The sequence below is a fragment of the Schistocerca gregaria genome, chromosome 5 (assembly GCF_023897955.1).
Source record: "Schistocerca gregaria isolate iqSchGreg1 chromosome 5, iqSchGreg1.2, whole genome shotgun sequence".
Taxonomy (NCBI): domain Eukaryota; kingdom Metazoa; phylum Arthropoda; class Insecta; order Orthoptera; family Acrididae; genus Schistocerca; species Schistocerca gregaria.
This window is the reverse complement of record NC_064924.1, coordinates 648474229-648497472: the sequence shown is the minus strand read 5'-3', so window position 1 is coordinate 648497472 and position 23244 is coordinate 648474229.

The following is a 23244-nucleotide window of genomic DNA, read 5'->3' as shown; positions in this document are numbered from 1 at the left end:
ATAAGTGCACCATTATAGTGCTGTTACTTTGCTGGCTTTTAATACCTGTTTAATACGAACAGTAAATGCTATCAGTAGGTATTTATGCAACCCGAACTGTTGAACTTTGCCTTCATAAACTACACGCAAGATTTTCATATTCTTTTGCTCGCTTTGAGCAAAGTATTACTCCTAGAAAGAAACTACCAGGACATTTTATTGGGAAAATTAATTTGGTTAAATTTTGTAGTCGAATACGTATTAGTCGTAGGCCATAGAATTCTACTTATTCGAGAAACACGAACCCTTCCGCCATAATTCGCGCAGCGGCAAACATTGGTAGATCGGTAGAAGGGAGAGGTGCTATCAATAACATCCTAGAAATCATGACTGGTGGGGATGGTGTGTGGGAGTGAGGATGCGTTTAAAAACCACTTTTGTACCTTTTTCTTGGCTAACTCGAAAGTTATGGTCCCTGGCGAAAACGTATTCGTATACGGAAATGAACTACATTACACTTCTTAGACAAAGCTCCTGTTCTTTTTTTCGGTAGACCTAATAGTATGCGCTCAGTGAAAGGGAGTAAGAAACTCTAGCCCGCGGTTTATGAAGGCGAGATATAATATTGTGGGTTCCATATATATTTATGGTGTGTGTGTTTGCTTGTCCGAGTCCTATCACACATCGTAGACATTTTCTGGACGTAAACTGGTAAGCGATATATGGATTTCAGTGTAGTGAGACAGGGAATCCCAGACGTTCCTGCCAGAATTCTACGAAGAGTGCACATCATGAAATGCGCACAGCGGGTGTTTCCGACGCCGAAGTGTAGCTACTCGGTGCGATTGGCTCCGTGCCAGAGGACGGCTGTCACTTCGAGCAACGACAGTGCATGTCGACAACTGCGCTGGCAACTGCCGGGCGAAGCTAGGAGAACCCCAGCTCTCCCGCAGCGCTTTCAGCAGGAGCTACGGAAACGTTCGATCGCTGATATTCGCTCCCGTCTGCCCTTTCCTGCACCACCGTATTTCTGTACGCCCTCAGTATGATCTTGCGACTTGCAAAACTACTTCCCTGGAAAAAACCACTGGGTGCATGCTGTATGTCTTTCTCTCCACTGACTGTGTTTCGGAAAGAACTCGTCGAACACTTGGTACTAAAATTATCGTAAGTTCCACTCTTCGGTTCTACCGTATACAGCACAACTATCACAGAAGAAGGCACTATTTTAATAGTGCGGCACCTATTGTTGTGAAACAAGCAGAAGGAACTTATTTTCTTCATAGTTTATATGTGAAGTTAGGAATTTGCCACTCGTGATACTTTCCCGGACACCTTACAGCAAGAACAATCGAATAACTAAAGTTTTTCTGAACAAATCAACCAAAAATCTTCCCTGCTCCCCATAGCAGCAAGATTAGCCACCGACTGAAGCCTACATCAGCAAGATATCCTAAAAGTACTTTACGTGGGTGGAGGGGAAGTCCCGTTTCATTAGGTTTCTGGAATTTCTCATACTGCGTGTCTTATTATTTACTGGTAAATGAGAGGCAATGGAACACAGTTCCTTCACAAATAGGTGACTGACTTGAGAAAATTTTATTAACAGCGTCCTGGGCACTGAAATTTACGTCAGTAGACAACAGTAAACGTAATAAAACAACTAAATATGCACAACATACTCGTATTATCATTTAGGGTTAGCAGAAAGCTGAATTTTCACTCACTGTATCATTTCGTCGTTGGATGATGCTGCGGGAATCCAGAAAGGCTTAGAAGGCGGTGTCTATAACTACAGCTCTCTATAAACAATGATAGTGTAAGCCAGAGACAATAACGAACGAATTCTGTGTTGGGTTGCGACATTAGTGGTAGATATATGGAACCTGTCAACTCGTTCAAACAGCTGGTGGCAATATTACTACGCCATATGACGTCACATGAATACCAGCACGCAGGCAGAATGGAAAGCTTACAGGTGTTACGTAAAAGTGGATAGTGAGATGCAGTTATAGAAAAGATCCCAAAAAAGACACAAGACCAAACATTCTGTTGTAATGTCTAATCAGTCACAGAAGTCAATAGTCCTCTGGCGATCCAGAAACACTCTGCTGGAGTTGCAACTGAACTGTACTTCCCAAGTGGAAGTAGTGCCCCACAGCTGCTCAGTGACGACGAAAAAAAAAAAGAAAAATAGTCTGGAAGGAATACGACATTTTTCTCGCGACCGCCAGTGGGGTGAACTCGGAGAACCGTGCTCGAAGTGATATTTTGCGACGGTTCTGCTGCTTCCTCCAAACGTCCACCACTCAGATCGTGAGAGGAAGGTAAAGGAAGGTAAAAGATATTAGGTAGCATATGGAGGCACATTACCACTTTTCTTTAACTATATCCATCAACAGATTAGGACAAAATAGCGCTAATTTTACTACAAAGTACACTGCGCAACGCAATATAACATGGGCTGCAGAATGAGTATTTAGAGGCGTAGCAACAATGGAACGCTGCGTGCGGATTGAGACGGAAAGTAAACAAGTTAGATTCAGCTAGGCCCTTGTGAACAATGAGGTGATTAGAGAGGGAGCTCCAAGCTGGATTGAAAAAGGAAATAATTTTGCCTATAATGATTACTATACCCACAAAACTAGAGGAAAAAATTATTTTTATTAACCATTATATAAGCTGTCAGTAGCTAACAAATAAGTTCAATGTACTGCAACAAAAATTTGTGATCATTTGCGCAGTTACATAATGTGTCTGTCAGTTAGCAAAGCAAGTTTTAAATCTAACCAAAAATAATTTCTGCTACACAGTTTTCTCCATTCCGTGGGTGAATTTATGTTTAAAGAACTCGTTGCCGGTAAAAAAGTGTAGTTTTCAAGTGTAGTGGCATGACTAGGAACGTTTTCATTCATTTTAACGCTAATCATGCAAACAAATTCTGTGAACTGTTTTACTTCACAACACTTCCATAAAAGAATCGTTCAAATTCTCTGTGGAACATGTAGCTAAATAATTGTCAATATTCCCAATCTGATATTTGCTTCGAGCGCCTTAGAGAAATGGAGGAAATCCCAAAATTGATGGCATAACAAATATTAAAGTAATACATCCTCCAAATGCGAGTCTTGAACATGAAGTCATTTCACTTGGTTGCAGAGAAACATTTCATACAGGGCTCTCACGATCATTAATGTTTATCAACATCAATATCTCGTATCGTCCGCTCCATGGTGTACTGCCGTGATGAAAGTCATTATCTTCGGTTTCACTGTTCACTTTCTCTCGTCGTAGACAATGAGATGTCAGTCCATCGGCATTTCGTCAGATTTCAGAAGGATTGTGTTGCCATCATCTGGTGCGTTCATCAGACATACACCTGTGTGATAACTGTCTCAATATTCTCATTTTCCCCACTCGTAAATATTTAATTCACTCTCTATTTAAGACAAATCCAACGAGTCTCTGCACAAACGGAACGAATCATCCACGTATTCGTAAGCGGGTGGTGCAGGGTTCATATCGAAGGGTTTCCTAAATAACTAAAAGGAATGCGTATTTCGAGAAAGTCTCGTCCGGCTCCTTGTTAGAGTTTTTGCCAGATTAGAGATAACGAGGGTGATGAATAATTTAAGAACTTGGAATAAAGACGTGCTCATTGTCAAATTTGAACACCAGGCTGTAGTAGATGAACTGAAAGAAAGTCTAAGAAGTGGGGTTATACAAGGTGGCCTAAGCATAAGATGATGGACCCTGACAATCAAAGACTCCACCATGATACAACGTATTGATACGGAAATAAGGTGTAGACCGTTGACATTGACGTCTGGAGCAAAGCATTGCGAGTTAGTGAATCGCGGACCATCAGATGTCGAGAGAAAAAGAGTAGAAGACTTTGAAACCTCGTGCTGTTAAGCAATGTTAATAACTGAGTGGGCAGATCAACAGTGAAAGGGAGAAATAATAAAAACCAAAGGCTAGGAGCGACGTATATGGAAATATCTCAGCAGAAGTGACAGCTCCTTGGGAGATCGGCTATATCGTTCTGGAAGTACTGGAAGGGAGAGTAGCGGGATAAACTTCCACAAAAGTCTTCGAAGATACCCGATATTTGGACGAAAAATCGTTCCACCATCATCAGTTAATGCTGAAGGAATAACGTGTGTCCTCGCCAGCCCCACGTCGTGATCTGTGGGGAGTGGGGGGGGGGGGTGGTTAGTGGATGGTTAGGGGGGGGGGGGGGAGGCAAGCAGGCACACGGCATCGGTGTAGGTGGGGAGAGACGAAACTGTTTCTTTTTTATTTTAATGAACACATCGCCATTTGAATGCATTGTTGTTTATTTAATTGGGACGCAGTTTCGACCTTTTATGCCATTTTCAAGTGATTGAGTTTTAAGGTGGCATAAAAGGCCGAAAACAGGGCCGTAAATAAATAAACCAAATATGTAGTCAAATGGCTCTGTGTTGATTTAAAAATTATTGTTGTTCAGCAACATCAAAAACTGTTTACAGACTCAGTTGCACTCATCCGCCGCAATATCGCATCCAGTGTCAGATGTCGCGTTCAATTTTGATGGAGTTTAGCATTGGCTTTCATGCCTTGCTAAGCAGGAATCTCATGTGGCCAATGACAAGATTATCAGTCACACGGCTTTCAGTCGCCTCTTTGAAAGTAAAAGTCCCAAAATTTATCGGTATTAGCCCAAACTCATTTACTGACAATTCAACGGTAATGGATAAACGATCCGCACAATTAAAGCTCGATGTATAGAACACGAGCAGCACACTCGCTTACTGCAACCCAAAAAGTTTGCAGTAGCAGAGCGCTGCATTGAAAATTGGTAGAAAATGAAACACCAGTAAAAGAAACTCCTGTGATATTTGAAACTTTCCCGGCGTACTGACTTACGGTAGTTCTCCCGTGTTTTTACGGAACAAAAGAAACCCCTGGCTAGCATCAGTAAATTTTAGGACTCTTTTTGCAAAGATGCGATTGAAATCCGCGTGACTGATAATTTAATCAATGGGGACCTGGGCTCCCAGCTGGCTAAAGCACTGGAACCAATTCTAAGCTCCTTCAAAGCAGCACGCGAGATGCGACTGGGAGAGTGGATAGCAACTGAGACTCTCGCCCCTACCAGCGGAGCCGCAGCTCTTCCACCTCCCCCTCCTCTTCCACTACCCCCCTCCCCCCCCCCTGTCGCCCAGACACAGTGTGGAGGCGGCGAGGGGGATGGGAAGACATAAATGCTGCCAGCGCACAGCAGACACATATTCCCTTAGCACCACCTCATGATCGCGGAACCGTTAATCGCCGAAATATCGTGGACCGTCGACGATTGGATCCTGCAGTAAACCCGAGAACCTCAGAAGCAACTTTGTGTTCGACGAGACGTTGCGCAAAGCTTCCTTCTTTCCACCCTGCTTTTGTATCAAAAGCAGAGTATTTTGGGGAAGTATTCTATGAACTACAACCCAGAGTAGCCAGTGATTAAATCACTTTCGTCCCAGCGGCTTACTCTTTCTTCCCGCTCAAGCGACGCTGGTAGCCCTGGTGCTTAAGACCCTGTGCTCTGTCACGTGACGTAGCACGCCGTCCCCGGTAGTTGGTAAGTCTTTAAGACCAGCCAGCCAGACGCGCGCAAGATGCTGCCAAAGAGGAACGCCGCGGCGGCTGAAACTTTCCCTTCAACCGACGAAACTGGGTCACGAGGCGAGATTTATGACCGCGTGTCCACGGTGCACACCGGGCGCGGGCTGTCGTTGGCCCCTGGAGCTGAAGCACGCTGCTGCTGAATGTCGCCTGTGGACGCGGCCGTAGAAATTATGGCGAATGCATCGCTCGAGGCAGCAACAGCACGCGGCCCTTTATCAGTTCAATAATTCGGGTGCAATTACATCTACATCCATACTCCGCAAGCCACCTCACCGTATGTGGCGGAGGGTACCCTGAGTACCTCTATCGGTTCTCCCTTCTATTCCAGTCTCGTATGGTTCGTAAACAAAAAGATTGTCGGTATGCTTCTGTGTGGGCTCTAATCTCTCTGACTTTATCGTCATGGTCTCTTCGCGACATATACGTAGGAGGGAGGAATATACTGCTTGACTCTTCGGTGAAAGTATGTTCTCGAAACTTTAACAAAAGCCAGTACCGAGCTACTGAGCGTCTCTCGTGCAGAGTCTTCCACTGTAGTTTATCTATCATCTCCGTAACGCTTTCGCGATTAATAAATGATCCTGTAACGAAGTGGGCTGCTCTCCGTTGGATCTTCTCTATATCTTCTATCAACCCTATCTGGTTCGGATCCCAGACTGCTGATCAGTATTCAAGCAGTGGGCGAACAAGCGTACTGCAACCTATTTCCTTTGTTTTCGAATTGCATTTTCTTAGGATTCTTCCAATGAATCTCAGTCTGGCATCTGCTTTACCGACGATCAACTTTATATGATCATTCCATTTTAAATCACTCCTAATGCGTACTCCCAGATAATCTATGGAATTAACAGCTTCCAGTTGCTGACCTGCTATTTTGTAGCTAAATGATAAGGGATATATCTTTCCATGTATTCGCAGCACATTACACTTGTCTACATTAAGATTCAATTGCCATTCCCGGCACCATGCGTCAATTCGCTGCAGATCCTCCTGCATTTCAGTAGAATTTGCCATCTGCAAAAAGCCTCAGTGAACTTAGGATGTCATCCACCAGGTTATTTATGTATATTGTGAATAGCAACTGCCGTATGACACTCCCTGCGTCACTCCTGAAATCACTCGGAAGACTTCTCTCCATTGGGAATGACATGCTGCGTTCTGTTATCTAGGAACTCTTCAATCCAATCACATAATTGGTCTGATAGTCCATATACTCTTACTTTGTTCATTGAACGACTGTGGGGAACTGTATCGAACGCGTTGCGTAAGTCAAGGAACACGGCCTCTACCTGTGAACCCGTGCCTATGGCCCTCTGAATCTCGTGGACGAACAGCGTGAGCTGGGTTTCACACGACCGTCTTTTTCGAAACCCATGCTGATTCCTACAGAGAAGATTTTTAGTCTCCAGAAAAATCATTGTACTCGAACATAATACGTGTTCCAAATTCTACATTCAGCATACAATCTGGTGGAAGGACGGAAGTGTTCCGACATTTGTAATTATACGAAGTGAGAAGCAAGTACACTGTGTATTGAGATACACTTGTACTTGCATGAGTTTGAACCGTGAATTTATTTTCAAAGAATATTTTTAAATTTTACTTTATTTACTAGCGATTCATTAAGAACATTAACACATTTAATCACACTATGTGAGGGTGGAAGTAGGTGCCAGGGAGTAACTGATGAAATCAAAATGAAATTGCTCTTAACAAATGGGAACTTTATTCCTAAAAGTTCTTTTTTCTTACGAAATAGATATAAAATTATGAGCACAAAGCATCCTCTAAATATCAAGTCACAATTTATTCAGAGGCAGAAGGAAACAAATTTTTGTGTGTATGAGCTGTTGGGCTGAGAACCTTGCCACTTCCTTTTGACATGGCCATAGTCAGGACCGCTAACAACAACAGATGAAAGACTATACAGGTGGACATCTGCAACACACCAGATTACCTTAAAGTAAAAGTTTTAACAATTGACACAAGAACACAAACTATGCACCCTGTAGGATGGATGGAAATGGTACAAAACACTAAAATTAAAAGATTAACTTGCCACTGTAGGTGCAACTTGATTTTAACTTCTAAGAAAAGTCATACGGCGGAAGGGTGGTAACATTATGTGGTGTGTGTACTGTAAAACCTTCGGTACACACAACATCAGATTATTTGACCTGTCGCTCTAACGAAGTAGGCGAGTGTCAGCAATATGTCTCGTGGTCTTATCATGGCGTGTTTATCTTCTGCCGTCAGGTCAGACGATAGAAATGCCACCTGCACGCTTTGAGTAGCAGATTGACGGTCACCAACTTTGATTAATTTTCACACACATTTATTAAGAATAATAAAAATCCTAAACCTTACTTAACTTGATTCTGGATGCTATTTACAACTGACAATCTGAAGTTCCTTTTGGTTTTGGTACGTTAATCTTATTCTCACATATCTCTGTTACTTGACAAAGTGTCTATTCATTTATCTTCATGGCTATGTACAGGAATAAGATAATCATATTAGGCACAGACAGAAACTTGACTACAGACTAATGCAGACCAATGCAGACTGGTACAGACTGGGGCAGACTGACTAATCGGAGGTCTGTACACTACTTATAATACCTCGAGCATTCAGGTATCACTGCGCGAGTGTGATCTGCGACGAGAAAAGGTTCTACGTTAGCAGCAATCTCATTGGCTGCGAGATATATTAATACACGGATCGGCGGAAGCAGAATTTGGTCCGTCTCTAAAGCAGCGCCATCTCGTAGTGCGGAGATGGACGAGCGCTGCGTCTGCGCTGTTGTGCTTAGCAGGGTGCGCTCTATTGGGAAAGTTGAGTACGTGCTGACTACGCGGAACTATTTACACAACACATTATATACTAAAATGACCATTTAAATAAAAGCCCATGACATGCAGTTTTACATAAATTATACAAGGTTGGCCAAACATGCTCTACAGTACATATATACCGCCTCTGCCGGCCGGTGTCGCCGTGCGGTTCTAGGCGCTTCAGCCCGGAACCGCGTGATCACTACAGTCGCAGGTTCGAATCGTGCCTTGGGCATGGATGTGTGTGATGTCCTTACGTTTGTTAGGTTTAAGTAGTTCTGAGTTCTAGGGGACTGATGACCACAGATGTTAAGTCCCATAGTGCTCAGAACCATTTGAACAACTTTTTATACCGCCTCTCAAGATGATAGGCGAGATAATACATATTTCAGGTATTGGGCCGTTGCACTCCAAGCAATAAATTCGTTAACACACCAAACCCGACACACATGACAGAAGCATCTCCGAACGACAGACAGACACTAACTTCCTAACAAATGCGGACGAGAGACAGACGAGCCAGCTGGGGACGAGAGACTGACCTTGAAGACAAGTGGAATTTAAAAATAGTAAATCACAAAATGTATCACCAACCACTCAACTTCTAATAAAGTGCGATTTCTGGCGAAGACCTTTCGTAGCACCCCCAAAACGCTCTCCCGAACCGTCCGCTGCCAGCCGCTTCAGTGGACATAGGAAGGCGCGCCGATCTCCCTTCTCAACGCGTCGCAGCTCGCACCGACCAGACCGATGTCGTCGGTTGACTCCTGTTGCTCTCGTGTCTGCGGCGAAGCCACAACCAATCGCTATGCGGCTCTGCCCACTGGACTCAAGTGGCGACCTCACATGCGACGACGCTCAACGCGGAGAAATCACCTTGTGTCTCAGTGCGCGACTGACCAACCGATCGATCCAACCGCCAACGACCATGGCCTGAGAAAACTCGAGCAGACTGGAGGCCTAACGCGCAAACTCAAATGCAGGAACTAAGCGACCACTTGCTGAGTTCTCTTACTGGCGGAGTGGAAGGACTCTCATTTGTCTGGCTTTAAAGATTGATCCGAACGAAAGACATACTAGCACTCCGACCGACAGACAGACACTCACTGCCTAAAAAGAGACAGACTAGCGAGCTGGGGACGAGAGACTGAGCCAGACTCATCTCGACTGACCCACTGAGGGGATCATAGCGCCCCTTGTAAGTAGGCTGTTTAGGTTTTTTTATTGGTAACGCCAACGCCACGTAGCGCTCCAAAATAACTGGCTGTGCTGTGTGCAGTCTGTGGCTGGTTTGCATTGTTGTCTGCCATTGTAGTGTTGGGCAGCGGCAGCTGGATGTTAAAAGCGCGTAGCGTTGCGCAGTTGGAGGTGAGCCGACAGCAGTGGTGGACGTGGGGAGAGAGATGGCAGAGTTTTGAAATTTGTAAGAATTCGTGTCACGCACTGATATATATATGACTATTAAGGTAAATACGTTGTTTGTTCTGTATTAAAATCTTTCATGTGCTAACTATACCTATCAGTAGTTAGTGCCTTCAGTAGTTTGAATCTTTTATTTAGCTGGCAGTAGTGGCGCTCGCTGTATTGCATTAGTTTGAGTAACGAAGATTTTTGTGAGGTAAGTGATTTGTGAAACGTATAGGTTAATGTTACTCAGGGCCATTCTCTTGTAGGGATTACTGAAAGTCAGATTGCGTTGCGCTAAAAAAAAATACTGTGTGTCAGTTTAAGCACAATCTTGTATAATTTTTCTAAGGGGACGTTTCACCCTCTCTTAAATGCACGTGAACAGGCTACGTTTCCCCTTTCCCACCAGAGGGAGACACCAAAGCTGCGATTACCACGGCGTCGCCACCGCCAGAAAAAGAGGGCGACTGCTTCACACTACGCGCTGCCGCGCGCTCTTCAAAACAGCAATTTTTACCACGGTTCAGAGTTGAAAGTAGTTACACTGTCCCTTTCTAACCTAAGGAAATTGTATTGAACCACAAGGTGACTGTACTATTTTCTATACTCTGTGATTTATGAGCAAATGTAGTTAGAAGATTTTGTAATCCAACTGGTGAGGCCGCTGTTACAGGCCGGTATCTAGTACCTAGTTTAAGAAAGCTGTACCCATTGTTTTAAGTATCGCTTGATGACTTAGAGTATCATCTGCTCTCTCACATGCTATGGAATATGGCTTCATGAGTTCATTTCTTGTACGGATGTGTTCAATCAATATTTCATATGCACAGTTTGGTTAAAGATTATTTATTTTTAGTAACATTTTTCTGGTGTAAGACAATTTTGCTTATTGTGAGAACGGTCTTTAAAGTTCTATGCCACGGTTGACCAACTTATAAGAGAGTTCCTTGCTACTTTTTAAAGATTGTGCCTTGATAGATTCTTAGTTAATAATGAAGTGCAAAGCTAACATACGTGTCAGGCTTCCTGACAGAGAACTTATGATTAATTTGTATTAAGAAATAATGTTATGTAAAAATATTATCAAACTGTTAAGTACAGCTTGCGGTTCCAGTACAATCACTAATAAGAAAATTACATAGAGTACACCCCATCTCCGCTTATTACACATTTTAATAATAATGAAGAGGGATACAGCATTCAGCAGGAAAAAATTAACTTATTTAAAGCTTTTAGACCAAAGTGTCGTAAACAGACACTTAACACAGGAAACTCATCGGAACGCTGTAAATGCCGCCGGCGGTGGTCTCGCGGTTCTAGGCGCGCAGTCCGGAACCGTGCGACTGCTACGGTCGCAGGTTCGAATCCTGCCTCGGGCATGGATGTGTGTCATGTCCATAGGTTAGTTAGGTTTAAGTAGTTCTAAATTCTAGGGGACTGATGACCACAGCAGTTGAGTCCCATAGTGCTCAGAGCCATTTGAACCATTATTTTTGAACGCTGTAAAATTAATTTAGCGTAATTTCAGTATAGGATCACGTTATTCTACATTACATAACATTACATAAGTTCGCAGACAAGTCCTTGTATATAATCAATGGGTTTTTGGGATGCGATGAGGAATTCTTCAAACTCCCCACTGAACGCTCTGGCTCTGCATTCTTTTCTGATGTGTTGGATGGTTCGCCTAGGCTTGCCACAGTCACATGCTGGCGAAGACAGCAGTACCCATTTGAAGAGTGAGTCAGCACATGTTCCATGCCCAGTTCTCGGTCGGTTCAGAGTTGGCCATATCTTGCCGGGATGATCAAACTCAGGAACCGCCTTAGTAATACAGGAAGTGGCACGTTGTTGGGGCATTTAGGAGCCGTTCTCTTCTCCAAGGGGTGATATCAGCCCCAGTGAGGCTCTAGAGAGGAATAGGAGGATGTCTCGAACGATGCCTCTTGATACTGAGGTCTGGTATATCAAAGTGTACCCATAGTTCAGGGTTGGCTTCGATCTTGTTGTATTCCCTGACCAAGGCAGCTTGTCGTCGTATTTTGTGGGGTGGTATATGACTCAGTACAGGTAGCCATATATTAGGTGTAGATATAACAGTTCCTGATAAATGCGTATGGTGTTGTTAAGTTCGACATCGCTTTCGTTCACATGACAACTGTTTAGCCATACTGGTGCACAGTACTCTGCCTTAAAGTATACCATGCTCAGCGCAGCAATAAAAATGACACAACAGAGTAAGACAATAAGTATTTTCGTTATTCAGGAGTAGTATTTCGTACATGCCTCCAGAAACGCATTTGGAAATAACTTCACTGGACAAAAACGCAGTATAAGATACAGAAACTTAATAAATAGAGGCATATGCGCCTGAACAATCAGTACCACTACAGCGATCCAACTATTACACAACACCCACTAACACAGCATTCCAACGCCACTATAGCACCGAGAAAGTCTAGCACTGTCATTTCGGTGGACAGTGGTTCACACTCCATTTAGACATCCATATTTAGGTTTCCGTGCCTTTCCCTGATCTATTGCCTGGATGGTCTCTTTGAACTGAACACGACCGATATCCTGTTGCGCCCTACCTCTGTCCTAGTTTGTCCACATTTCTAGTCACCTGGTCGCCCACGCAACATAAACCACAAAAATTTCCTTCCTTCCAAGCCACCGTCTACAACCTGTAACTAGCTATCCAGTGTCAGTTAACGGAGGAGACGTCACGAATACAGGATTGGCAGTTCTTGGAAGTGCAATTCAATGGAAATTTTCAAATAAAGGATTTCGAGTCGAGAAGTGCGCTTAGAGAAGCAGTGGAAATACATAAAAACCTAGGAATGTAAATATAAGAGTTTATCCAATGTCATTTGCTTATGACTGATGTTAATCTAAAAACAATTCTAGAAAATATTGTTCACTTATTTCCAAATAACTACAAAGAGAGATATTTGTATTCAAGTAAATAATTATTATAATAATCGCCTTCTTACATTACTGAAAGGCCTGAAAGTATTAGTTGAAACATGTTTAAGTGAAAATAAGAATGAAGTTCACTTCGAGTAGTCCTGCATAGCCATTGTAGGCTACAAGACAATACACAGGAAGAACGGCTTCAGACATTGAAAATAGACATTATCAGCTACAGCCGGCATCAGACAAGGATGAGGAGACGCTATATATTTGAATAGAGAATAAAAGCGTGTTCCGAGTAGGCTGTATTCTGTATATTACGCGCAAAATTGGACAATTGCTACCGTGGGCCACGCTCTAGCACGTATTTTTAGCTTCGCGCTTCATTTCACGTTCTGATATATTGCTGGTACATGCGGACAGATATACAGCGAATTTCGGTGCGTATCTGGCACAAAAACAGTACAACAGTGTACATGATTCACATTCACTGTAGTGGTACTGATCGCGTATGTGTTTATCACAGTGTATTTGTTACTTTCCTAGATTGTATTTTTTTAAATTATGCATCATGTATGATTCGGGAACCTCATTGGATATTTTTCTGCCAAGTATGCACAGAAATACGATGCATAACAGTCCAAATGTACCAGCGCTGAATTAGAAGGTGATGTTCAATAACATGCTTGAAACTGAATAAAAATACTGTCCGCTAGGATCATGTTTTCATTTCCAGAACGCGTTGAGGCTGTGGATTCACCAAAAACAAATTTTTGACATATATTTGAATGTCAAGTGCGATTAATCAGTTTGGAATGGACAATGTTCTTGTTTAAACTAACATTGGAGGAGACTTATACTTCATTTCATGATCATAAGAATTCCAACGTCGGATGAAGTGAACCGTTTCTGTAAAGTATCTATTGACGGTGTCAGAAAGTAAACATCTGAAAAATACATTCTGAAGGCGAGTAAAACTTATCTTCTTTTCAGAAAATTTCGTCACAGCTGAAAACATCAGGGTAACAAAAGGACCGGCCGCTTGGTTCTAGGCGATTCAGTCTCTAAACGCTCTGCTGCTACGGGCGAACGTTCGAATCCTGCCTCTGGCATGGATATGTGTGATGTCCTTAGGTTAGTTTGGTTTAAGTAGTCTAGGGGACAAATGACTTAAGAAGTTAAGTCCCATAATGTGTAGAGCCACTTGAACAGTTTTGGAAACAGAAGGATAGAATTTACTCACATAAAGATAAAATTAAAAAAAACACACTCCTCCGTATTCTTTTTTCAACTACTTAATTAGAGAACCACTAACCAAAACGGCCTTGCTGTGCTGGTACTGCGAACGGCTGAAAGCAAGGGGAAACTACGGCCGTAATTTCTCCCGAGGGCATGCAGCATTCTAGATTAAGAAAAGGCAAACCTACGTTTCTAGCATTTTCAGACTTAGAGAAAGCTTTTGACAATCTCCCGAGGGCATGCAGCTTTCTAGATTAACAAAAGGCAAACCTACGTTTCTAGCATTTTTAGACTTAGAGAAAGCTTTTGACAATGTTGAATGGAATACTCTTTCAAATTCTGAAGGTGTCAGGGGTGAAATACAGGGAGCGCAAGGCTATTTACAGTTTGTGCAGAAATCAGATAGCAGTTATAAGAGTCGAGGGACACGAAAGGGAAGCAGTGGTTGGGAAGGGAGTGAGACAGGGTTGTAGCCTCTCCCCGATGTTATTCAATCTGTATTTTGAGCAAGCAGTGAAGGAAACAAAAGAAAAATTCGGAGTAAGTATTAAAATCCATCGACAAAAAATTAAAACGTTAAGTTTCGCCGATGACATTGTTATTCTGTCAGAGACATCAGAGGACTTGGAAGAGCAGTTGAACGGAATGGACAATATCTTGAAAGAAGGACATAAGATGAACATTAACAAAAGCAAACCAAGGAGAATTGAATGTAGTCGAATTAAGTCGGGTGATGCTGAGGGAATTAGATTAGGATATGATACACTTAAAGTAGTAAAACAGTTTTGCTATTTGGGGAGTCAAATGACTGATGAGGGTCGAAATAGAGAGGACATAAAATGTAGACTGGCAATGGCAAAGAAAGCGTTTCTGAAGAAGAGAAATTTATTAACATCGAGTATACACTCCTATGGTCAGAAACATCACATGATCACACTGACAGAACCACAGGCACATAGACACAGGCAACAGAGCATGCACAATGTCGGCACTAGTACAGTGTATATCCACCTTTCGCAGCAATGCAGGCTGTTATTCTCCAGTGGAGACGATCGTAGAGATGCTGGATGTAGTCCTGTGGAACGGCTTGCCATGCCATTTCCACCTGGCGCCTCAGTTGGACCAGCGTTCGTGCTGGATGTGCAGACCGCGTGAGACGACGCTTCATCCAGTCCCAAACATGGTCAATGGGGGACAGATCCGGAGATCTTGCTGGCCAGGGTAGTTGACTTACACCTTCTAGAGTACGTTGGGTGGCACGGGATGCATGCGGACGTGCATTGTCCTGTTGGAACAGCAAGTTCGCTTGCCGGTCTAGGAATGGTAGAACGATGGGTTCGATGACGGTTTGGATGTACCGTGCACTATTCAGTGTCCCCTTGACGATCACCAGAGGTGTACGGCCAGTGTAGGAGATCGCTCCCCACACCATGATGCCGGGTGTTGGCCCTGTGTGCCTCGGTCGTATGCAGTACTGATTGTGGCGCTCACCTGCACGGCGCCAAACACGCATACGACCATCATTGGCACCAAGGCAAAAGCGACTCTCATCGCTGAAGACAACACGTCTCCATTCGTCCCTCCATTCACGCCTGTCGCGACACCACTGGAGGCCGGCTGCACGATGTTGGGGCGTGAGCGGAAGACGGCCTAACGGTGTGCGGGACCGTAGCCCAGCTTCATGGAGACGGTTGCGAATGGTCCTCGCCGATACCCCAGGAGCAACAGTGTCCCTAATTTGCTGGGAAGTGGCGGTGCGGTCCCCTACGGCACTGCGTAGGATCCTACGGTCTTGGCGTGCATCAGTGCGTCGCTGCGGTCCGGTCCCAGGTCGCCGGGCACGTGCACCTTCCGCCGACCACTGGCGACAACATCGATGTACTGTGGAGACCTCACGCCCCACGTGTTGAGCAATTCGGCGGTACGTCCACCCGGCCTCCCGCATGCCCACTATACGATCTCGCTCAAAGTCCGTCAACTGCACATACGGTTCACGTCCACGCTGTCGCGGCATGCTACCAGTGTTAAAGACTGCGATGGAGCTCCGTATGCCACGGCAAACTGGCTGACACTGACGGCGGCGGTGTACAAATGCTGCGCAGCTAGCGCCATTCGACGGCCAACACCGCGGTTCCTGGTGTGTCCGCTGTGCCGTGCGTGTGATCATTGCTTGTACAGCCCTCTCGCAGTGTCCGGAGCAAGTATGGTGGGTCTGACACACCGGTGTCAATGTGTTCTTTTTTCCATTTCCAGGAGTGTAGATTTAAATGTCAGGAAGTCGTTTCTGAAAGTATTTGTGTGGAGTGTAGCCATCTTTGGAAGTGAAACGTGACGATAAATAGTTTGGAAAAGAAGAGAATATAAGCTTTCGAAATGTGGTGCTACAGAAGGATGCTGAAGATTAGACGCGTAGATCACACAACTAATGAGGAGGTACTGAATAGAACTGGGGAGAAGAGGACATTGTGGCACAACTTGACTAGAAGAAGGGATCAATTGCTAGGGCATGTTCTGAGGCATCAAGGGATCACCAATTTAGCATTGGAGGGCAGCGTGTAGAGTAAAAATCGTAGAGGGAGACCAAGAAATGAATACCCTAAGCAGATTCAGGAGGATGTAGGCTGCAGTACGTACTGGGAGATGAAGAAGCTTGCACAGGATAGAGTAGCATGGAGAGCTGCATCAAACCAGTCGTAGGACTGAAGACTACAACAACAATTAGGGAACAGAGCAGCATCGGTGAATACCTGTGATTATGTAACAAGGCATGAGGATTGATGGAATTATGTAAGGGGGCCATAACAGTCCCCTTTCAAGATCACACCCGCAAAGTGAGCAAAACAGAGCACCCGCTTCTGTGTATTACCCTCCTACCCGGGGGTGGCTGTCACGAACTTCGTGATGGAATTTGTAACCGCAGCCTCTCGTGTGCCGAGTACGTAATGAGCGTCACAGCCAAGAAGCACAAGGGAAGACGCATTAGCGAACGGGGTGGGCGGGTGAGGTGGGCGCCGACGTATGCGGGCCATGGTTCATTTTAACGCGCCTTGTGGAATCAGTGGCCATAAAGCTTCTCTCCGTGAATCACCTGTTCCGGCGACATGGACCGTCATTACCATAATCGCTGACGTCACATCTTACCGCAGTCTTCAGTCACAGTTATCGTGATTTAACATTGAGATGTTGGCACTGGGTAAGGGAAGGGAGTTGACGGAGAGTAGTAGCTATGATTTTTAAATCGTAATTTGTGAGAATGAAGTACTTTGTGCCTCATTTCAATACAGTTCACAAAACTACATGGTTGTGGCTTTTTCATTCTATGCTGCAAATATGATTACTTCGCGTTGAATAAAAGTAAATATAAAAAAACACATTTTCTTGAGACTGAGAAGCTTGTGTCCACGAATCAGCACGATTTTAGAATGTATCGCACTTGCAAAACTCAATTTTGTCCTTTTCTCACATGACATCATGTGAACTATGGATGAAGAGCAACAGGCAGCTTCCATATTTCTAGTTTTTCGGGAAGCATTTGACAAGGTGCCCCATTACAGGCTCTTAATGAAGGTATGAGCACACGGAATAAGTTCACAGATATGTATGTAGTTCTAAGATTTTTTAAGTAATAGAAGCTAGTATAATCTCCTCGACTTTGAATGTTCATCGGAGATACGGGTGTTGTCAAGAGTGCCCCAGGGATGTCTGAAAAAACCGATGTTGTTTTCTATATACACAAATGTGATAGGGAGCAATCAGTGGTCCTTTGCTGATGATGCTGGGGTGTATGGGAAGGTTAAGAAGTTGAGTGACTGTAAGTAAATGACCTAGACAAAGGTTCCAGTTGGTGTGATGAATGGCCGCTAGTTCTAAATTTTGAAAATTACAAGTTAATGTGGATGATTAGGAAAAACAAACATTCAATATTCGTGTACAGTATTAGCAGTGTACTGCTTGGCACAGTCACTTTGGTCAAATATCTTGGCGTAATGTTGCAAAACGGTATGAAATATTACGAGAGAGATTGATGTTGCAGAAGCAAAGAAAAAAGAATGCCAAATGTAAAAGTACGCAAAATCCCCAATATTGGCAAAGTTTTGTAAAAGTTCGCAATGTAGTGCCTACTACAATGCGAGAGGCTTCTAATAATATCCAGCCGGCCCCTTTGGCCGAGTCGTTCTAGGTCAACGCTGCTTTCAGTAAAGAGAGTAGGTTCAAATATCAATTGTTATATCATGGTGGTATATCAGGGCCGGGCGGTGTGGCTGAGCGGTTCTAGGTGCCTCAGGCTGGAACCGCGAGACCGCTACGTTCGCACGTTTGAATCCTGCCTCGGGCATGGATGTGTGTTGTCCTTAGGTTAGTTAGGTTTAAGAAGTTCTAAGTTCTAGGGGACTGATGACCTCAGATGTTAAGTCCCATAGTGCTCAGAGCCATTTGGTATGGCGGGTAGAGCACGAGATTTACATAATGGAAGTTGCAGGTTCAATTCCAGATAGGGGCGATTCCTCTTTCTACAGTGAATAGTCAGACACCAGAGCACACAGACTCCTTCTAAATTAATACAAGGATATTTCCCAGCGGTAAAATGTGGCCGGGGTGAAGCAAACGCCACCCTCCCTCTCCTAGTAACACAGCGAAGAAAGGATGTGATCTAGCAACAAGAAGGACAACAGTTTGGTCACTGGCTAGCGCCACGGTCGTACCATTTATATCGATAATCAGTTTGTTATAGCAACCCAACTACTGTCTGATCCGATTCGTCCACTATACTGGGAAATCTCAGGTGTTTCGAAATCAATATCCTGATCTGAAAGCTATGTAGCATATCATTCACGGTCAATGCGGCTCTAACCGTCGGAGGTTCGAGTCCTAAATAGGGTATGGGTGTGTTGTCCATAGCGTAAGTTATTTTAAGCTAGATTAAGTAGTGTGTAGGTTTAAGGACGGATGACCTCAGTACTTTTATCCCAAAAGACCTTACCAGAAATTTCAAATTACAATTACAAAAATTATAAAAATGAAAGAAAAACTCGGACACAGTTTATTGTGTATTCAATCCGAGCAGAATTCGTCACACGGTAAACAAGAGTGACTGATGACGTGTTGAATGATTGACACAGTTTTTCAAGCGTAGAGCCAAAAAAACAGTTCGGAAGCCTAATCATGAGTTAGCAATTCCAATTACACCTATGTGGAGTCTTACAACTACTCCCGTGTACTTTGCAGTTGTCAAAAGCTCTAAAGCCTACAGACTACGGTTTACGTGCTGACTTTTCAAACCAAGAGGACGAACATTTCCTGGTTGGTGTCACCTTTAGCGATGAATCGACGTTTCACATAAGCGGATATATGAACACACACAATGTGCGCATGTTGGAGGGGGGGGGGGGGGCGGTCAACATATCCCCACGAGATGGCACAGTTGCAAAGAAATTCTCCTGCAAAATTAAATGTTTTCCAGAAAGTTTGTGGGCCTCTATTTTTTAGTGAAGCAACTATAACTGGTGTTTCTTAATTTCATTCACTATAAATATAGCTCTTTCCTCACCTCCAAGCAGAATCAAAGAACCTTATTTGGCAGCAAAGAGGTGGGTAGCCTCACTGGCATAGCTCAGTATCCGATTGATTAAACGACCTGTCACCCGCCCGCTGGATTGGCCGAAATCGGTCAGGTGACTGAGCTCGTTTCCCATGGCCTCTGCGTTCATCTTACCTGACGCATGCGATTTTCACCTCTGCGGGGGATGGGATTCATAAAGGGTCATATGCACGAGCCTTCTCTGCCACTAGGTCTACCCGACATGTAAAACAGTACTGAAGCAGTTCTTTCAATAATTACTCCAGACGCTCTCGTCAATGTTTGAGTAGAGCGGGACTCAACATTAGCCTTCTGACAAATTAAGCTCACACTGAGCACTTGTAAGAAAAATTATTTGGGTTTCTCTTTCGTTTGATGTGTTATTTACAATTATAAAGTTGAATGCATAAAATGGCACAAAGCCTGAAAATCTCGATGTTCCTCTTGACACACCCGATGCCGTACCCGGCTACAACATGCTGCCAATTAAATAGGGGCGTAGCGCAGATAGCCAGAGCTCCGGTCCGCTCGTAGCGCTAACTTGGATGGTCTTATGTGAATAGCACACATCAACACGAACTCGCCCGACCGTTAGCAACCAAACCTACTGCAACCATCGCCACAGTACTGCGTGAACCCAGTCGTGCTGCTAGAGGCTCGCATGCAGCAGCAAACCGTGCCGCAATCACTTGCACCACATCTCTTCTGCAAAATCATCTGCCCGCTGAACACCGAGTCAGATTCTTTCCGCTACCGGTATTTAGGTCGCCACCCGACCGTTCGGCAGCCAATTAACATTCTGTGTGTACGCTGTGTGTAGCGGTCAATCAGTCGATAATTATCTTCGCCGAACCAAGCGAGATGCATTTCACTGCAATATCAAAGTAACAAAGAGATCGCCAAGAGAATCGTGTGCTCACTGCTTCGCTCGATTTCGCCTCAGCTGCCCTAGCGTTGACCGCTTCACTGGACGTTCTTCTCGGGCAGAAAATGATAAAAACGGCAGTTTGGTAGAAGACCGAGGAACAAGAAACTAACGAAGTTAACTGACCAGAGAGAAGTGGATGGGGATGTAATGTGAGGAGTTAGAGGAACTGGAAAAGAAAGGAAAATTTAAAGAAATGTACAGAACAGTGAAATTTTAAACAAGAAGTGAAGTACGGTAAACAACCAAACAACGAATGTTATATAAACACTGGAAGTCGAGGTAGTATATAACAAGAGAGAAAAGTTTTGCACGGTCATGTGGAAGATTATAAGACGCACAGAAAAATAACTCCAGACTCGTTTTGGAACATGAAGTGCAACAAACTGAAGAAGACTGATGTCCCAAGATACTGAAATGGGGATTGGAGAGAACACGTGAGAAACTCTGGAAAAGAAGAAAGCATAGACTGTGACAGAATATCGTCCGAGTCACTGAAAGTCCAAATTCGATAGCCGGACTGAATGAAGTACTCAAAAGTATTTATGGCACGGGAATACGGTCTCTAAGCCTACTTAATACCAATGCAGAAGCACTGGGTAAAGAGTGTATGGTAAAGGAATGCAGGCACTATAGGATAATTAGTTTAGTCAGCTACGTTACAAAAGCTGTAACGGGAGTCATACTAAGAACAAATCAAGAACAAAATCGATGAAAATTCTGATGAAGACTAATCCAGGTTCGAAAAGGGCTAAGGAAATTCACATGCAATAAGTTGCACGGGGATCACTCGAGAGGGAAAATTAGAAATGAACAAGAAGGTGTTCAATTATTTTATCGACTGGGGTAAAGACATGCGACAGTGAACTGGAGTACACAGTTGAGAATTGTAACATTGCAACGAACTGGAAATACAGGATACTAATGAATATGTACCCAAAACAAGGAGTGAAAATAAGAATAAGCAATGTGGACGCGATGCATATGAGCGTTGTCACTGTGAAATTTAATGATATGGAGTGAAAGCTGTACAAATAGAAACTGGAGAAGGATATCTGTAGAAAAGGGAACATTTTGAAAAAGTGAAGCCGTTACTTATAGCTACAAGAATTCCATTGTAGGTGAGGAAGAGATTTGTTAATTGTTACGTCCAGAGTGCAGTTTGTAGAGCAGCGAATCATGGACAGTAAAAAAGAAAAGAAATATACACTTGCAAGCAGACGACGGAGAAGAATGCTTAAAAATGAAGTGGGCCCGCACACTTAAGAAAGAAAAAGCAACAAAGGAAACAGAAGAAAGTACTATTGGAAGGGTCGAGGAAGAGGAAGAAAGTTCCTGCTGCGTAGGAATTGTCTGCAATATATAATTATTAAGGGAGAAATGGAAAGAATCATGAGAAGAGGTAGGTAGAGAGTTCGAATGATGGGTGTCATTGGAAGAGAACGTACATACAACCAAAGTAAGGATAATGCTCAGAGGAGGACACGATGGACAGTCTCCAGTTTATGTAGTCATAACACATATAAACTAAATAAGAAGCAGAAGAAGATGGAGATGATAAAGATGTGATAGTCAAAATATTGTCTGAAATTGTTCCACATGTTCCTGAATTACAAGTATGTCACCACTTTCTCGTGCATAATTGCAGAGGTACCAATGGAAATAGTCTCCTCGGTCGCACTGGTATGTGTAATACTCGTAGATTTCACGCAAAACGCTACAGGCATTACAGTGAAACCCTCTCTCTATATCTCTCCCTTCCTCCCTCCCTCCCTCCCTCCATCCCTCTCTCTCTCTCTCTCTCTCTCTCTCTCTCTCTCTCCCTCTCTCTCTATCATACATACATACATACACACACACACACACACACACACACACACACACACACACACACACGCATGCATCCATCCTCTTTTATGTAAGTATTGCTTGGTCTCATTATCTGTGTTTACTGCGCTTCATGTCATTAACAGAGAATAAGTTTAGGGTTAGCCGAATATAGCTTTAATTGAATTTCATTAGCGTGGTTATTAGAACGGCCTCGTTTCCTACATTCAAAAACTTCTATTCGTCACAGCCACAACCAAAGCGTCTGTTTTAAGTTGAAGCAAGATGCTGTGAAGCTTCATGTTAGACTGCGGCAAAACACGGCGCCTTGCATCTGACATTTGGCTGGAAACGCTGCTTGATCTTCTTAGTCTCTGATACCGGATTCACTGCGCTGAAAGACAGCCACAATGAAACGGCAACGTGGCGGAGTTCTGCATTGAAGAACAGCTCGTCAGCTGCCTTTGGCAGGGGCTTACGCTTCCTCTAGTTACAGAACATTCCCTGCTCTAAAGGCACACGTGGATCGCTTCGGCTCCAGTTACAGGCATTCTACACATAAACCGTTCAACAACATTAGTAGGCACTTGTTTCTCGTGCTTTAGAGAGTTATCCATGCTGCGAAGAGCGAAAGCGTTTGACAGTGTTCACTTGATTACTCTCTTTCGAATTCTAAAGGTGGCAGGGGTACAATACAGGGAGCGAAAGGCTATTTGCAATTTGTAAAGAAACCAGATGGCAGTTATAAGAGTCGAGGGGTATGAAAGGGAAGCAGTGGTTGGGAAGGGAGTGAGACGCGGTTGTAGCCTCTCCCCGATGTTATTCAATCTTTATATTGAGCAAGCAGTGAAGGAAACAAAATAAAAATTCGGAGTAGATAT